At 53.7% G+C, this 17,783-nt stretch overlaps 1 long non-coding RNA gene across 2 annotated transcripts in view; it reads right to left on the bottom strand.

Annotated features, from left to right (window-relative positions):
* The window catches only part of LOC137657044 (uncharacterized), a 127,630-nt gene extending 110,178 nt beyond the window's left edge, over window positions 1-17,452 (bottom strand). Inside the window, exon 1 of one of the 2 annotated variants that reach the window (XR_011047089.1) lies at window positions 17,405-17,452. This is a non-coding gene — a long non-coding RNA (uncharacterized lncRNA). Of the gene's footprint in view, window positions 1-17,323 lie in introns of both variants that reach the window. The other variant, XR_011047090.1, reaches the window with a different exon arrangement.
* Between the last annotated feature and the right edge of the window lie 331 nt (window positions 17,453-17,783).

Genomic DNA, 17,783 nt, shown 5'->3' with positions numbered 1-17,783 from the left:
TAGCAGATGGTCTGGGTCACTTGTTACAGAATGGAGACTCGTGACCCTGAAGGAGTCGAACCGTGGGTCCGGCACTCCAGGGTTCTGAGTCTTGGCAACAAACTCAGGGACGAACCTGAACGTTACCTCTCCCCATCCCCTTGAATGGGCGATGTCGTACGAGAGACCATGAAGTTCATTAACTCGTTTGGCAGAGGCCAACGCGAGTAGGAAAGCCGTCTTCCAAGTCAGGTGGCGATCAGAGGCCTGGCGTAATGGTTCGAAGGGAGGTTCGAAGGGAGGTCTCTTAAGAGCCCTGAGAACCCGAACCACGTTCCATGGAGGAGGTCTCACTTCCGACTGAGGGCAGGTAAGCTCAGAGCTACGTATGAGTAGAGAGAGTTCTAGCGAGGAAGAAATGTTCACTCCTTTCAGCCTAAAAGCCAGGCTTAAGGCTGAGCGATAGCCTTCCACTGCCGAGACCGAAAGGCGCATTTCCTCCCGCAAATAAACGAGAAACTCCGCTATTGCTGGAATAGTGGCATCGAGTGGAGAGATACCCCTCCCACGACACCAACCACAGAAGACTCTCCACTTCGCCTGGTAGACTCCCGCAGAGGACTTTCGCAGGTGACGAGACATTCTCTCCACAACCTGTTGCGAAAAGCCTCTCTCAGTGAGGAGACGCTGGATAGTCTCCAGGCGTGAAGCCGAAGCGAGGCTACGGCTTTGTGGAAGATGTTGCAATGTGGTTGTCTGAGTAGCTCGTGTCGTGGGGGAAGTTCTCTCGGAAGCTACGTCAGGAGCTGCAGAAGGTCCGGGAACCATTCCGCGTGATGCCATAGCGGAGCTATCAGGGTCATAGACAGGTTGACCGATAGTCTGGTCTTGTTGAGTACCCTTCTCATCAAACAGAACGGTGGGAAGGCGTACACGTCGATGTTGTCCCACCGTTGTTGGAAAGCATCTTGCCAGAGAGCCTTGGGGTCCGGGACTGGGGAGCAGTACAGAGGCAGCTTGAAATTCAAGGCTGTCGCGAACAGGTCCACCGTCGGGGAACCCCACAAAGTCAGGACTTTGTTGGCTATCTGAGGATCCAAAGACCACTCGGTACTCTCTATCTGCGAAGCCCTGCTCAGACTGTCGGCGAGCACATTCCTCTTGCCAGGAATGAAGCGAGCTGATAGTGTTATCGAGTGGACTTCGGTCCACCTCAGAATCTCTACCGCAAGATGGGATAGCTGTTGTGAAAAAGTACCTCCCTGCTTGTTGATATAAGCCACTACCGTGGTGTTGTCGCTCATCACCACCATGGAGTGACCCGCCAGGTATTGTTGGAACTGTTGAAGTGCCAGATATACGGCCTTCATCTCTAGCAGGTTGATGTGCAGATACTTTTCTGATTCTGACCAAAGGCCTGAGATCCTCTGGTTCAGAATGTGGGCCCCCCACCCTTCGTTTGACGCGTCCGAAAACAGCGTCAAATCCGGGGGAAGGACGAGAAGATCCACTCCCTTTCGTAGGTTCTCGCCGATCAGCCACCACCGCAGGTCCGCCTGTTCCGTGAGTCTATCGGGACCAGAAAGTCCGGGGAATCAGAGCCTTGACTCCACCGGGACTTGAGCCGCCATTGCAGGGATCTCATCCTGAGACGGCCGTTCGGGACCAGACGGGCCAGGGAGGCTAGGTGACCTAAAAGACGCAACCATGATTGGGCTGGAAGCTCTTCCCGCCTGAGGAAGGGTTCTGCCACCCTCCTCAGCCATGCTATCCTGTCGTCTGATGGAAATGCTTTGTGGAGATTGGTGTCTAATAACATGCCTAGATAAACCAGTCGCTGGGACGGCTGCAGAGAGGACTTCTCGAGATTTACCATGATCCCTAGATCTTGGCAAAGTCCCAGAAGCCTGTCTCGGTGCCGAAGAAGGGTCGACTCCGAGTCTGCCAGAATCAGCCAGTCGTCCAGATATCGGAGGAGACGGATGCCGTTCCTGTGCGCCCATGACAAAATCAGGGTAAACACTCCAGTGAATACCTGAGGTGCTGTGGAGAGACCAAAGCACAGTACCTGAACTGGTAGGTCTTGCTGTCTAGGCTGAATCTCCAGTACTTCCTGGAAGACGGATGGATTGGGATCTGGAAGTACGCGTCCTTCAGATCCAGTGTACACATGAAGTCTTGTGGTCTCACTGCAAGTCTGACCGTGTCCGCTGTCTCCATGCTGAACGGAGTTTGCTTGACAAACTTGTTCAGAGCCGACAGAAAGAGTCGACTGAAGAAGCCTGGGGAGCTGTCGACGACACTGGATTCGCTGTCAGGGGAGGTTGAGATGTCGTGAATGGGACGTGATAACCTTGGCCGATCACGGAGACCGTCCAAGAATCGGCCCCATGTTGCTGCCACCTGTGCACGCAACTTTGTAGGCATCCCCCCACAGGTGGACACGCGGGGGGACTGCCACTCCTAGTGTTTACGGCCACGGCCGCTCCCTCTAGGAGTTTTACCTCCCCTGGAGGACTTACCACCCCTCTTGTCCTTGACAGGAAAGGGCTGAGGCTTAGACACCTTCATCTTAGCTGCCGGAGCCTGCTTCGGTGTCCTGCGAGGCTGGTGTTGATGTTGCTGCGGAGCTGGAGGCTTGTAGGGCCGAGATGCGAGTGCCCTCTGGAGGAGCGAGTCTTGGCTAGACTTCCTCCACCTTTCAGCTGTGCGTTCCATGTCCTTGGGCTCGAACAAGCTTCCTCCAAGGATGGAGGAGTGTCTGAGCCTGCAGACATCCACGGCGGGGACCTTCGGGTGGAACTTCTCGGTCACCGCATCACGACGCTTCAACACCGAGTTGGCCCACAGGTTGGTAACCTGGTGGGCCAGGAACTCGATGGAGCGAGTGCCCGAGAGGACGAAGGTCTCCAGGGCATTCCTATTGCTCTCCTTAGACAAGTCCTCGGAGCGCAATAGGATGCCCAGAGAACCCAGCCAGACGTCCAGCCACGAAGTGGCCTGCATGGCACACTTCGCGACCTTCTCCTGGCTCAGGATCTCCGATGCCGAGAATGTCACCTGCCGGGCGGAGAGCTTCTCAAGCGGAACTCCCCTTGTAAGCTCTTCCCCCGAGTGGTGGAGGGGAAGAGCTAGGCTGGACTCCCCCATGATCTCAAAATACCTCCTCTGCTGTAACCGAGGAGGTGGGAGGAGTCTGTTCCCGGCAGAGGAATGGCTGGAGGAGACGAGGTCTGAGAGCTGAGCGTCGACCTTGTCTCTGGCACTCTTCACCCCCTGGGACCAGGGCAAAGCTGCACTGGCCTTCGGGGGCTTCTGAGTACCATAGACCTGGTCCAGGACCGTGTCCTTGCCTTCGCGAGGGGCGATCTCTGGGTCCGTGAATCTGTTGAGCTGCCTCAACAGATTTAAGACCTGCCAGAAGGTGTGCTCAGACTCATGCTGCTCTCCTCCCTGCGGACTGGCAGCTAAGTCTCCCGTCCCCAGAGGCTCTTCTTGGGGAGACACGTGGACGTTCTCCCGGGGTCTGGTTGGCTCCTGACGAATCCGCGAAGACGACTTCGGAATTCTTTGAGTCCTTGGGTTCCCTCCTGGGCGGGATACAGGACTCCAGCAAAGAGGTCTGGAAGGTACCTTCCACGCAAGTCGCTTCTCCTCTTCGAGGAGGGGTCTTTCCCCTTGGTGCCGAGGGAGAGATCCCCGCCTCGCTGGACTCTCCTGAGGACGGAAAGGCCTCGTCTACAGGAGAAGGAGAAAACGACTGCAAAGGGGATGGAGCCTTCCTGACGGACCTCTTAGGAGCCAACTTTTACCTGGGAGAAGTCACCACGAAGTCCACTCCTCTCCTTCTCTTCAGCGGGGGCGAGTCTGTCCTTGGGTTGAGTCCCAGATCGGCGAAGGCTGGCTTCATAGCCTGCACCACCGCTCTCATCAAAGGACCAAACCAAGACTGACGAGATACGGACGCAGTGTCCGTAATTCCCGGTGGAGGGAAGGGGATCTCCTGACACTTCGGAGTGGACGCAACGGGGCCTACCTGCAAAGAAGAAAGGGAAGAATGTTGCTTAGACCTCTCCAACGACTCTTCCTGGTCCTGAGAGAGAGACCTGCGCTTGCGCGGTGGCGATCCTGATGGCGATCTGGAAGCATGCGTCCCTGCCGCAGGCACGAGCTGCGGAACCCGGCGAGAATGGGGGTCGCGCTGGCGCTCGCGCGGAGGAGGATTCAAGGAATCGCGGGGAGGAGGATTCAAGGAATCGCGGGGAGGAGGATTCAAGGAATCGCGGGGAGGAGGATTCAAGGAATCGCGCGCGGGAGGCTGTTGGAGCGCGGGGATAAACGCGCGCGGGCGAGTAGGTGAAGGAACGCACCGGCATGCAGGTGAAAAAGCGCGCGAGGGAAGCGGAGATCGCTGTTGCTCAGGAGACCGGCAAGGCGCAGGAGATCGATGGCGTCCTGGAGATCTGTGGCGCGTGGGCGAGCGATGGCGAGGGATGGCGTGTCGGCGCATGATGGCGCGTTGGCGAGCGATGGCGCGTAGTACGCGCAGGCGAACGACCACGCACAGGCGATTTGGCGAGTGTGCGCGTAGGAGACTTATGGCGATCTAGGTCAAGGTGGCGCTAGCGCGTAGGAGAGCGCTTGCACGCAGGCGATGGATCGCGCGGGCGCTCAGGAGATCGCAGAAGCTCTGGAGATCGCTGGCGTGCAGGAGAACACTGACGCGCAGGAGATCACTGGCGCGCAGGAGGGTGTCGACGCGTGGACTGCTGGGGCGCAGGATCAGGTGGCGCGGCGACGCGCAAAGGCGAACGCTCGCGGACGGGCTCAGGATATGAAGGCTCGTGGGCGTGCGTGCGCGCAGGAACTCTTGAAGTGCGCACTGGAGAGCGTGCGTGCTGTTGCGCAGGAGAAGAAGGACGAACAGGAACGCGTGGGCGAGGAGGAGTCAGCTCCTTGCCCGCATACAGATCCGAAGATCTAGGGCACGTGGTCGAGCGTTGGCGCGCAGGGCGCGTATCAGGAACAAGGTGCGCAGGTGCGCGCTGACGAGCAGGAGATCGTGTGCGCTCAGGAGACCGCTGAACAGGAGGGGGTTGACTGCTAACAGGAGAGCGCTGGCGAGCAGCAGAGAGCTGACAATCAGAAGAGCGCTGGCGAGCGGGCGAATGTTGACAAGCAGGTGAGCGCTGGCGCGGCGAGTCAGGTGGCTGCAACTCTGGAGAGCGCTTACGCCGTGAGAGACATCCCTTTGCCCCGAAGGAACCGTTGCCCGTCGGATGACGAGATCAGGAGGCGCCTGCTGCGCATCTGCACCGGAGGTGGAAGGTCTGGTAGGCGTAGGAGATCGCGAGCGATCACCGTAGAGGTCCAAGGACGTGGCTGCTACGGTCTGCTCCCGACGAGGAGAATCCTCATCAGAGGAAGGAGGTGGTGACGACTCGAGGAGGCGCCTCTTGACTCCCTTATAGGAAGACGGGAGGCCCCTGCGGCGAAGAAGACGACGAGCCTTACGGCGAAGGCGGCACAAGGGAGGTCATCAGGATCGTCGGTCCTCCGAAGAGGAGTCTCTGTCAGTGCGCTCCCCCGAGGGGGAGGCGTACCCGCAGGAGAGACCGTGGGACCCACCTTCCCCTTCGAAGGATGTTCGGAAGGGGGAGGAGGGCCTTCAGCAACGTTCGCAACATCAGCCACAGCAGAGGCTTGACCAGACCCGTCGGAAGCCTCTGCTACAAAAACGTCGACAATAGACAGAGGGTCTACCTCTGCTATCACCGGCGACTGTTTGACAGCGGCCCCCAACAGGATAAGGTCAAACAGGGCTTCCTTGGAGGGCAAGCCCTTAAGCCCCCAAGGAAGCCCAAAGCTGAAAGAGATCATCATTAGACACGGAATTAGGGTCATCAACATGAGAACCAAAATCCTCCCCCGGAGGAGGAGGGGGAGCCGCCCCGCTATGGGAGGCGACGCCCTCTCCCGCACCCCGAGATCGGGAAACAGAACAAGGGTCTACGCTACCACTCGGCGGTCTCTCACGAGAGGCCGGCCGAGCGGGAGCTTCGGAGGAGGTTTGGGCGGCGGAAGGAGAGTCCCTGGAGCCCTCCTCCTTCAAGGCAACCCTTGAAGGAGAAAGGTCTCTCTTGGACTTCTTCTTACGCCGGAGGGCAAACCTCTCCCACTGGGAGGTAGACCACTCCCTGCACTCACTACAAGTTAATTCCTTATCACACCGTTGACCTCGACACTGCGGGCAAAGGGTGTGAGGATCCGTTTCGACCGCCGACATGAAGGTACCACAGGGGCGGCCGGAGAGTCCAGGGCACTTTCGCATGATAGTGATAAAAGGGCAAGGCCAACTTCCAAACACACAAGTCTGAGGAAACACACAAGTCTGAGGAAACACACAAGTCTGAGGAAAAGCAAAAAAAAGATTAAGGCTGTCAAAAGCGAGGACGAGAGACAGACATGTCTACACATCGTCCGAGCCAAAAGTGAAGTGAGACAACTCACCGGTGTGTGGGGGGGAGGAGTAGCAAGCTACCCCTTCCCCTACCCCCTTACTAACTAACGCGGGGGTAGTTAACCCTCGTATTTCGGTTACGGAACAAATCTGATTTCGCACTCTTACATCGGCTGTTAGTGCTGAGGGAAAAAAAAAGGGAGAACTAAAAATTTTTCCCAGCCCCCAAAGGGAAAACCTAACTCGCGGATGGGAGAGGTTATCCCCGAGAGGTGCAGTAATCCGAAGAGCAGTCAGCAAAGAGGAGCAAGATCGAAGTTCAACTATGGGCAGGCCGCAAGAAGTCTTCCCTCCGATCAACTCGCAGGAAGCAAGCAACGCCAACATCCGAACAGAGGAGAAAAGACAACTCCCCTGAGGCAGAGGCTGGGTCGCTGCGCTAGGAGGAGAGGGGGAGGCCACCAGCCTATGTTTGTTCGATGTCAAAGGGGAAGAGATTAAAGGGAAGGTTTCTCCGCCCTCGAGAACACCGCACACGCTGACAATAAAAAAACAGCAACATTCACACTGGAATGAAAAGAAAAACATTTATTTATTTATATATATATATATATATATATATATATATATATATATATATATATATATATATATATATATATATATATATATATATACTTTACAATAATGTTTAAACATATATAGAAACACAAAGAAGAAAAAACAAAATGAAAAGTCTAAGGCCAGTAAAAACAGTTAAGAGGAGAGAGAATGCACGTCTACTCTTGCCACGCTAAAAGAAAAAAGTGGTTAGAATACAGAGGTGTGTGTGTGAGAGGGGTGGCCAGTTACCCAGCTAACCCCCTAACCCCTACCGCTTACTAGCGGTAGGGTAGCTCCACCACGCTAAAAAGCTTTGTGGCTAGTTTCTGCTTCTCCGAAAGGATAATCCCTATTAAATAGCATTAGATTTGTTAATGAAGGAACAACGCAAAATGTAGAGATGCACGTTGTTAGCCACCAAGACGTGAAGATGGCAACATTGAAGTCCAAGAGTGACTAAGTTCAAACTGATATGTACGACACCCTACAAAAGGAGTTTTCATCTTATTTATATAAGATAGGACTCCTGGCCGATTATTTCTGCATTTGTTCTAAGTTATGTTTATGATGGAAAATCATTTCACAAAGCCAAGATTATGTTTTTTTGGTGCTGTTCAAATATTTTGTGCTGAAAAAAGATTGCCAAAAAATGTGAAGCTTTTTTTAGTTCCAAACTACCTTGTAAACATGGTTTGATTTTTGTTTGCTTTGCATGCAGTGTACCACAGAACACATGCCAATCGATCTCGTTCAAAGAAAAAAAAGTTGTCCCTTGGAATGATGATAATGCACCCCGAAGATTCCGACTTCAGTGACTTTGAGTAATGTAAGTACAGTTAGCCTATTCTTGTTTCTGATAGTATATATTATGAGGTGAATGTAGTTCTTTGGGACAAGTATAAACTTTCTCATTACTGTACTTGTAAAATCAATTTCATTTACGAACAATTATGTAGTTTTACATTGCCCAGAGTGAAGCCTGTTGGGAAGCAAACACTGGGTAAACTACAAATATGGAAGTCTCAGGAGGGTGTATGCCCCCAGTAGGTAAGTAGGAAAGGATGCAACTCCTAGATTAGGTTGGGTGGGGAACCTTTGGTTAGGAGCTGTTCTTGATTAGAGGTTTTGCAGTATGACAGCCACGAACTAAAGGTGGGAAGGAAATTCCCATTTTTTATGCATACAGGAGGCATTGGCTGTTGATATACAAAGGGTTAAAAAAAATAAAGCCCTTTTATTCAGGCTACAAAGTTGAATGAGCCCGTGTCTGATAGGCAAAGCCAGGAGAAAATAAAAATGAAAAATGACAAATTCATAGATAATTTGTATTTTTCCTAACTATACAAACCTTAGCTATTTACATGGGGTAATTACTTCGGCGCAGCCGATGACGAGCCATAAAGTTTTAACGAGGGTTTCCTACCCCACCGCTAGTTAGCAGGGGGGTAGGGAGGGGTAGCTAGCTACCCCTCCCCCCTCACACACACCGGTGAATAGCTCACTTTACTTAGAGGTAGGACTTATCTTGGGGGACATGGCTGGTGGGCACATAACTGTAAATAGCTAAGGTTTGTATAGTTAGGAAAAATACAAATTATCTACGAATTTGTCATTTGTTCCGTAACTGAAATACAAACCACGCTATTTACATGGGGTGACTTAACCCTTAGGAAGGGAGGTAAGTCCCCTGCCATACTGGCTATGGCTTGCCCGGGGGCCCCGAACCCGAGTCTATTAAAAGAACTCAGGGGTCGAGGGGCCCCTACACCTCGCAGGCAGTTGTGAGACTGCTGCGGCCTACGTAAGCTGTGTGTGAAGGTGAGCAGTGACTCGTCCTAGGAAGTTGACCTGGAGTTCTTCAGATGGAAATCTAGGCTAGGACTCTCCCAATACCACCTCAGCAGGGTATGGGGACATGACAGTACTACAACTTAATACTAGAAACACAAGGGAGCATGGTTTACCTGCAGAGGTTCGAGGTCAGCTGTGCAAAGGACCCAGGATGCTGTTTCTCTCCAAGGGAGGAGAGGATGAAGAAAAGTAAAGGGCCAGACAGATCTTTTCATTCACACAGACTAAAACCGGGTAACAATGCCCTCAACCTTCTGCTACCTGTCCAATAAGGAGCCTGAGGTTAGACCAGCTGTTGTTCAGCCACCACAGGGCCGATAGAGAACGTATCGAGCCTCCTGTGTGTGACACACAGGAGGCTCGATACGTTCTCTTGCAGGTAGTGGGCCGTGAAGGTGGTCTGACACTTCCACACCCCAGCTTGCAGGACCTGCGTCACTGAAAAGTTCTTCTTGAAGGCCAGGGACGTAGCCACGCCCCTGACGTCGTGCGCCCTAGGGCGACGTGACGGAGGAGGGTCAGGATTTAAGGCCAGATGGATTACCTTACGAATCCAGGCTGAGATGGTATTCCTGGTGACCCTCCTCTTCGTTTCCACAGTGCTCACGAACAACGCTCGCACCTGGGGGCGGACTGCAGCTGTTCTTTTAAGATACAACCTCAGACTCCTGACTGGGCACAGTAGGAGATGGTCTGGGTCATCTGTTACAGAACGGAGACTCGAAACCTGGAATGAGTCGAACCTTGGGTCCGGCACTCACAGGTTCTGAGTCTTAGCCACAAACTCAGGGACGAAGCTGAACGTTACCTCCCCCCATCCCCTTGAATGGGCGACGTCGTAGGAGAGACCATGAAGTTCACTGACTTGCTTGGCCGAGGCCAAAGCTAGCAGGAACACCGTCTTCCAGGTAAGGTGGCGATCAGAAGCCTGGCGTAATGGTTCATAGGGAGGTCTCTTAAGAGACCTGAGAACTCGAACCACGTTCCAAGGAGGAGGTCTCACTTCCGACTGAGGGCAGGTAAGTTCATAACTCCGTATGAGAAGAGACAGTTCCAGCGAGGAGGAAATGTCCACTCCTTTGAGCCTGAAGGCAAGGCTTAAGGCTGAGCGATAGCCTTTCACTGCCGAGACTGAAAGGCGCATTTCTTCCCGCAGATAAACGAGGAACTCCGCTATTGCTGGTAAAGTGGCATCGAGGGGAGAGATACCCCTTCCACGGCACCAACCACAGAAAACTCGCCACTTCGCCTGGTAGACTCCTGCGGATGACTTGCGCAGGTGGCCAGACATCCTTTCCGCAACTTGTTGCGAAAATCCTCTCTCTGTGAGGAGATGCTGGATAGTCTCCAGGCGTGAAGCCGAAGCGAAGCTACGGCTTTGTGGTAGATGTTGGAGTGTGGTTGTTTGAGTAGGTCATGACGTGGAGGGAGCTCCCTCGGGATCTCCGTGAGGAGTTGCAGAAGGTCCGGAAACCACTCTGCATGATGCCATAGCGGAGCTATCAAGGTCATCGAGAGATTGACCGATGTTCTGGTCTTGTTGAGTACCCTCCTCATCAGACAGAACGGGGGAAAGGCATACACATCGACGTTGTCCCACCGTTGTTGGAAGGCATCTTGCCAGAGAGCCTTGGGGTCCGGGACTGGGGAGCAGTACAGCGGGAGCTTGGTGTTCAGCGCCGTAGCGAACATATCCACTGTCGGGGAACCCCACAAAGTCAGGACTTTGTTGGCTATCCGAGGATCCAAAGACCACTCGGTACTCACTATCTGCGTCGCTCTGCTCAGACTGTCGGCGAGCACATTCCTCTTGCCTGGAATGAAGCGAGCCGCTAGTGAAATCAAGTGGACTTCGGACCATCTCAGGATCTCTACTGCAAGATGGGATAGCTGTTCCGAAAAGGTACCTCCCTGCTTGTTGATATAAGCCACGACCGTGGTGTTGTCGCTCATCACCACCACCGAGTGGCCCGCCAAGACTTGGTGGAACTTCTGAAGAGCCAGGAATACGGCCTTCATTTCTAGCAGATTTATGTGAAGGTACCTTTCTGATTCTGACTACAGGCCTGAGGACCTGTGGTTCAGAACGTGGGCCCCCCACCCTTTGTTTGATGCGTCCGAAAACAGCATCAAATCCGGGGAAGGGACGAGAAGATCCACTCCCTTTCGTAGGTTCTCGTCTGCCACCCACCAACTGAGGTCCGTTCGTTCCGCAGATCCCATGGGGATCAGGATGTCCGGGGAGTTGAATCCTTGACTCCACCGAGACTTGAGTCGCCACTGGAGGGATCTCATTCTGAGGCGGCTGTTGGGAACGAGACGGGTCAGGGAGGAGAGGTGACTGAGGAGACGAAGCCACGATTGGGCTGGGAGTTCCTCTCGATTGAGGAAAGGTTTCGCAACCTTCCTCAGCCTTCCTATCCTTTCGTCCGATGGGAAGGCTTTGTGGAGATTGGTGTCTATGACCATCCCTAGACATACCAGTTTCTGAGAGGGCTGCAGAGAGGACTTCTCGAGATTTACCACGATCCCCAGATCTTGGCAAACTTCGAGGAGCCTGTCTCGGTGGCGAAGAAGGGTCACCTCCGAGTCTTCCAGGATCAGCCAGTCGTCCAGATAACGAAGGAGACGGATGCCGATCCTGTGAGCCCATGAAGAGATGATGGTGATGACTGGTGAACACCTGAGGAGCTGTGGAGAGACCGAAACACAGCACCTTGAACTGGTAGATCTTGTTGTCTAGGCAAAATCCCAGGTACTTCCTTGAAGACGGATGGACTGGGATCTGGAAGTACGCGTCCAGTGTGCACATAAAGTCTCGCAGTCTCACTGCGAGCCTGACCGTGTCTGCCGTCTCCATGCTGAACGGAGTCTGCTTGACAAACCATTTCAGGGTCGAGAGGTCGATGACTGATCTCCAGCCTCCAGACGCCTTTCTCACAAGAAAGAGTCGACTGTAGAAGACTGGGGACCCGTCTACGACCTCCTGGAGAGCGTCCTTCTCCAACATGGTCTGGACTTAGGCCCGGAGGGCCTGCCCTTTCGCCGATCCCATGGCAAAAGAGCTCAACGACACTGGGTTCGCTGCCAGGGGAGGTAGAGAGGCTGTGAACGGGATGCGATACCTTAGAGAGATCACGGAGATCGTCCAGGCATCCGCCCCGAGTTGCTGCCACCTTGTCGCGCAACTCTGAAGGCATCCCCCCACTGTTGGACATGCAGGGGGATTGCCAACCCTAGCGCTTCCGGCCTCAGCTGGTACCTCTAGGGTTTTTGCCTCCCCTGGAGGACTTCTTGCCCCTCCTGCTCTTGGCAGGAAAGAGCTTAGACACCTTGGGCTTCGCTGCGGTGGTCGTCTCCTTTGTGTCCTTAGCAGGACGGGGCTGCTGGGCTGCTGGAGGCTTATAGGGCCTCGATGACAGGGCCCTATGGATGAGGGAATCCTGGTTGGATTTCCTCCACCTCTCGGCAGTGAGCTCCACATCCTTAGGCTCAAACAGGCTCTTACCGAGAACGGAAGTGTGTCTGAGCCTGCTAGACTCCGCACTGGGTACCTTATGGTGGAACCTCTCAGCCACAGCGTCCCGGCGCTTGAGGATCGTGTTGGCCCACAAGCACGAGGCTTGGTGGGACAGAAACTCAATGGTCCGTGTGCCCAAGAGAAGAAAGGTTTCCAGCGCTTTCCTGGTGCTTTCTTTGGAGAGGTCCTCGGACTGCACCAGGATGCCCAGAGACCCCAGCCAGATGTCGAGCCATGAAGTCGCCTGCATGGCGCATTTGATGACCTTCTCTGCCGGTTGGAGTCTCTCTCAAGAGGGACTGCCCCTGTGAGTTCTTCCACGGAGTGATGCAAGGGAAGACTCAGAGAAGACTCCTCGAGGAGGAGGGAGGAGCTTACTACCGGCACTCGATCTGCTGGAGGAGGCAAGCTCAGAGAGCTGGCCCTCGACCTTGTCCCTGGCACTCTTCATCCCTTGGGACCAGGACAAAGCTGCACTGGCGCTAGAGGGTTTCTGAGTGCCGTAGATGCGGTCCAGGACCGTGTCCTTCCCTTCACGAGGTGGGACCTCAGGGTCTGGGATCCCATTAAGGTTCCTCATGAGGGTCAGGACTTGCCAGAACGCATGTTCTGACTCCTGGTGCTCTCCTCCTGAAGGACTTGTAGCGAAGTCTCCCGTCCCCAGAGGCTATTCCTGGGGGGACACGTGGACATCCTCGACAGCTCTAGACGGTTCCTGCCTGATCCTAGCTGACGATTTGGGAATCGTCTTAGAGTCCTTAGGCTCCCTCCTGGGCGGGATATAAAACTCGAGAAGCGAAGGAGGCAGGTCCTTCTCCACCTCTGGACAAGGAGACCTTTCGGGAAGAGGAGGAACCTCCCCCATTGGTGCGATGGGGGAGTATTCCTGCTCGTCCGACTCTCCTGAGGAGGGGTAATCCTCCTCCGCAGGGGAGGGCGAGAAGGTCTGAGGGGGAGTAGGAACCTTGCGTAAGGATCTGCGCGGAGACAGAATAGGCCTCGGAGGAGGATCCACGGGAGAGACTCCTCTCTTCCTCTTCAGGGGGGAGGAAGCTGCTGTTGGTTCGCGACCCGAATCAGAGAGCTCTGAGTAGGGTGCCAAACCAGGGCTGCTGTCTGACAGCGCTCCCTCTGGAGGGAAGAGGATCGAGGGATCCCTAGGAGGAGTCGACAAACGAGGGTTCGCCTGCAGGGCTGAAAGAGAAGAATCCCTAGACCTGTCCGGGGAGCGCTCCCCCTCTGCCGAGCGCGCTGGTCTGCGCTTTCGGGGAGGGGAGCGCGACAAGGAAGAGTCCGCCTGGCGGCGATTGCGCTGGGGCTCGTGCAACGGGCCCTGATAAGGGTCGCGCGTGGATGGGTAACGCGATACTGGAAACTCGCGCGCACGCACCCGCATGGGCGGGGGGCGGGGCGCGAGGGCGCGCAGGTGGGTATTCAGGAGCGATGGCGCGCAGGCACGGGGGTACGCAGCAGCTGGAGCGGGAACCTGGCTGCGAGAGCGCGTAGGCGATGGCGCAGGCATGCGGCGATCAGGAGCTGGCGCAGGCATGCGGCGATCAGGAGCTGGCGCAGGCATGCGGCGATCAGGAGCTGGAGCAGGAGGAGGCCGAACGCGCGGGTGCGCAGCGACCTGGCACGGCCCCGAAGGGCGCGAGATAACGGGGGCGCCTGAGCGTGAGTCCGGAAGAACCGGCTGAGGGCGCGGTAGCGCTGGAGTAGGGTCGCGAGCAACCTGAGGGCGAGAGGGTTGGCGCTGGTCCAGTAAGACCGGCATACTCGCCTGTGGGCGCGCTGGTCGCGTTGGCGATCGTTGGCGCGCATCAGGATGCGGTCGCACAGGAGTGCGAGGCTGAGGCGGCCGCCCGGGGCGAGCCGCGTGAGGGTGCTCCGGAGTTCGTTGGGCAACCTTAGTTGTCTTAAATACAGGAACGGGGCGTGTAGCAGGAACAGGGCGCGATACTGGAGCGTCGTGCGCGATCGTATCGGTAGCAAGCTCGTGCGGTCTAGAGGGAGAGCCCACAGGCGGCCGTGAGCGCCCGTGCGCTAACTTGGAAGCCTCTTGGGCGACGCGCTGAGCTGTAGCGACGCGTGGTCGCGTTGGTGAGTGCGTAGGCGCCGTATCAGGAACTAGGCGCATATCAGGAGCAAGGCGCGTATGCACAGTTGGGCGCTTGCACGCTACTTCAGGAACTGCTGGAGGGTGACGGGGCGCCGAAGGGCGCGGGCGCGAAGGGGGACCCTGGCGCGTTGCAGGAACAGAGGCGCGAACGCCTAAGGGTGAGTGCCGAGGCGCTATGTCAGGATCAGCAGGAACAACAGCAGGCGGGCGCGCAGGCGGTGCCTGGCGCTCAGGGGGCGAGAGGCGCAGTTTCACGCTCAAGTCCCTGTAGCCCCGAAGGGCCTGGGGACTACACAGGGGCAGTATCAGGTGGAGCGTAAAGCGCATCAGGATCTTTAGACGTAGATGGTCTGGGCGACAGGTCACAAAGTCCCGAAGGACGACCTTCCTCCGAAGGGGATCGCGAACGATCCTCGGAAAGGTCTAGGTTGGTAGCTGGCAAGACAGGAAAACGGCGAGTCGTCTCCTCCGCAGAGGACTGTGGTGACGACGAGCCGAAGAGGCGCCTCCTAACCCCTTTGAAGGGGGAAGGAAGGCCTCTACGGCGAAGGGGAGGAAGAGCCTTCCGCCTTATACGCCCACGAGGGGCCGTGGGATCAGCAGGCTGACCATCGATGGGCCTCCGAAGAGGAGTCTCTATAAGTGAACTCCCCCGAGAGGGAGTATCACCGGCAGGAGAGACCGCTGGACTAAGCTCCTCCCTCGAAGGATGTTCAGAAGGGGAGTCAGAGCCTTCCGCTACCACAGCCACAGGAACGGGCGTTTGGCCAGACACACGGGATGTTTCCGACACAACAACGTCAACCACAGACAGAGGATCTATGTCCGCTGAAGTTGACGATTGTTCGGCGGCCGCACCCCGTTTGATCATGTCAAACAGAGCTTCCTTGGAGGGCGAACCCTGCAGCCCCAGGGAAGCCCAAAGCTGAAACAGATCATCATTAGATACAACTACTGTACCTCCTCCGAGGGGGAAGGGGCAGCCGCCTCGCTATGGGAAGCAACGACCTCTCCCTCACCCCGGGATCGGTTAATAACATTAACAACATTACGGTCTATGCTACCACTCGCCAGCCTCTCGGAAGAGGACGCTCGAGCGGGAGCTTCGGAGGAGGAAAGGGCGGCGGAAGAAGAAGACCTGGGATTTTCTCTCTTCCGAGAAGCCTCCAAAGGAGAAAGATCCCTTTTAGCCTTCTTCTTACGTCGCCGGGCAAACCTCTCCCACTGGGAGGTAGACCACTCAATACACACGTTAGACCTATCACACCGTTGGCCCCTACACTGAGGGCATAAGGAGTGAGGATCCGTGTCCAAGGCCGACATAAAGGTCCCACAAGGGCGGCCGGGAATTCCAGGGCACGTACGCATGACGAGTAATAGAGGCCAACTTCACACACACACCGAAAAGAAAAAGCAAACAAGATTATGGCAGTCAACAAAGAGGAGAGCGCTGACAGGTCTGTCGTCTCTCCGAACCAAAAGTAAAATGAGCTATTCACCGGTGTGTGTGAGGGGGGAGGGGTAGCTAGCTACCCCTCCCTACCCCCCGCTAACTAGCGGTGGGGTAGGAAACCCTCGTTAAAACTTTATGGCTCGTCATCGGCTGCGCCGAAGTAATTACCCCATGTAAATAGCGTGGTTTGTATTTCAGTTACGGAACAACTAGAGTTTTGCATCAAGATTGTCAGCATATTGATGTAAGAAATTTAATTGCCAAAGTTGTTCAATCTAATCTTACTAATCATGCTGTGTATATATTATTATATACCGTACATATATTATATATATACACAATAAAGATATTGTGTTTATACATTGGTAACAATAACGTGTATGGTGTTTCATATATATATGGGCCAGATTATTATGAGTACAAGGTTGTATCTTCACAAGATATTGTGCATATAACAAGTAATGTACACGAAACTGTGTTTACAGTTTGTCTTGCGCATGATATCATGCTCATAAGATATAGGGTGCATGACATATGGTAGTGCAAATGGCTAGGCCATGAAAAGTAATGGGCAGAGAACAATACGCTGACAAACACCAGAAATAACATTCACATAGTCACTTTCAAAAAACTGCTCTTTGCAATTTATTTCTGAATAAATCAATAATGATGCTAAGAAAAGATTCAGCTACTCCCAACTGTTCAAGTTTGAAGATATGGGGGCTCGTGATTACAGTCAAGACAACACTAAAATCAAGTGCAATAAGGGGATGTCTGCATAGCATTGTAAATTGTAAGCAGGGTTACCACTGAATCTGACTGGGAATTCCGCCTTGTAAGGGAAACGGCCTTTAAAGGCTGTGGTACTGAAAACCAACAAAACATCCCCCAAATCAATCAAATATATACGCTCAATTTCTATACTTTGTTATGTTAGTGTTAGTTTAAAATACAGTACAAATCAACAGATATAAAAGCATAGACTTCCTATTATAAATATAAAACAGATTTATATGCCAAAAAAATGTGTTTTTAACCTTGATAACAATGTGGAAATATTTTCCGCTCCACACAGGGTAAATCGGAAATTGAAATGATAGCAATCCCTCTGTAGGTTTCTTTTTCCCTCATTACCCTCACAATTCTGGCATTTGGCAACCCTGATTGTAAGAAAGGCATCGCGTGCTCCAAGACCTTTGCAAATGCTACACTGCAAAATAGGGGAACAGATGATAACCTTTATTATATGCATAGCCTACCTCATAAGGACGGGAATTAGAGTTAGGCTGTATATACTACTGCACTGTACTAGGTAAATTTCATAAACAGTCAACGTACCTTACACAATTCGAACTCATACTATAGATATGCTTCATTTGGTTAATAAAATCCTGACAGAGAAGTAGCATAAACACTTACTGAATCTTCATCGAGTTCATCATGACTTGAATCAGAGACTGAAATAGTGTTGTTTTGATGCATAACAGACATGATACTTACTGAGAGTAAACCTAGACCCTGTTTGAAAATTCATTTTTATTTTTCACTGTCATAATAGATAGTGCACTCCCTGCTAAAGAGCTAAATAACTCTTAAGGAATTTATAATCGTAAGGTAAATGTTCGTCGTTGAAACGCTAGTTTTACGTTAATATACAAGGTAGTAGGTTGGCCAAGGCACAAGCCACCTCTTTAGAACTTAAGATACTACCGCTAAAGAATTATTGAGTGGGCTACTTTGACTGGCCAGTTAGTACTACATTGGATCCCTCTCTGCACACGACTCATTTTTTTTCCTT

Source organism: Palaemon carinicauda, chromosome 18 (assembly GCF_036898095.1).
Source record: "Palaemon carinicauda isolate YSFRI2023 chromosome 18, ASM3689809v2, whole genome shotgun sequence".
In the NCBI taxonomy this organism is placed as follows: domain Eukaryota; kingdom Metazoa; phylum Arthropoda; class Malacostraca; order Decapoda; family Palaemonidae; genus Palaemon; species Palaemon carinicauda.
Note: the sequence above shows the minus strand (reverse complement) of the source record. Positions and strands in the feature narration are given on the sequence as shown.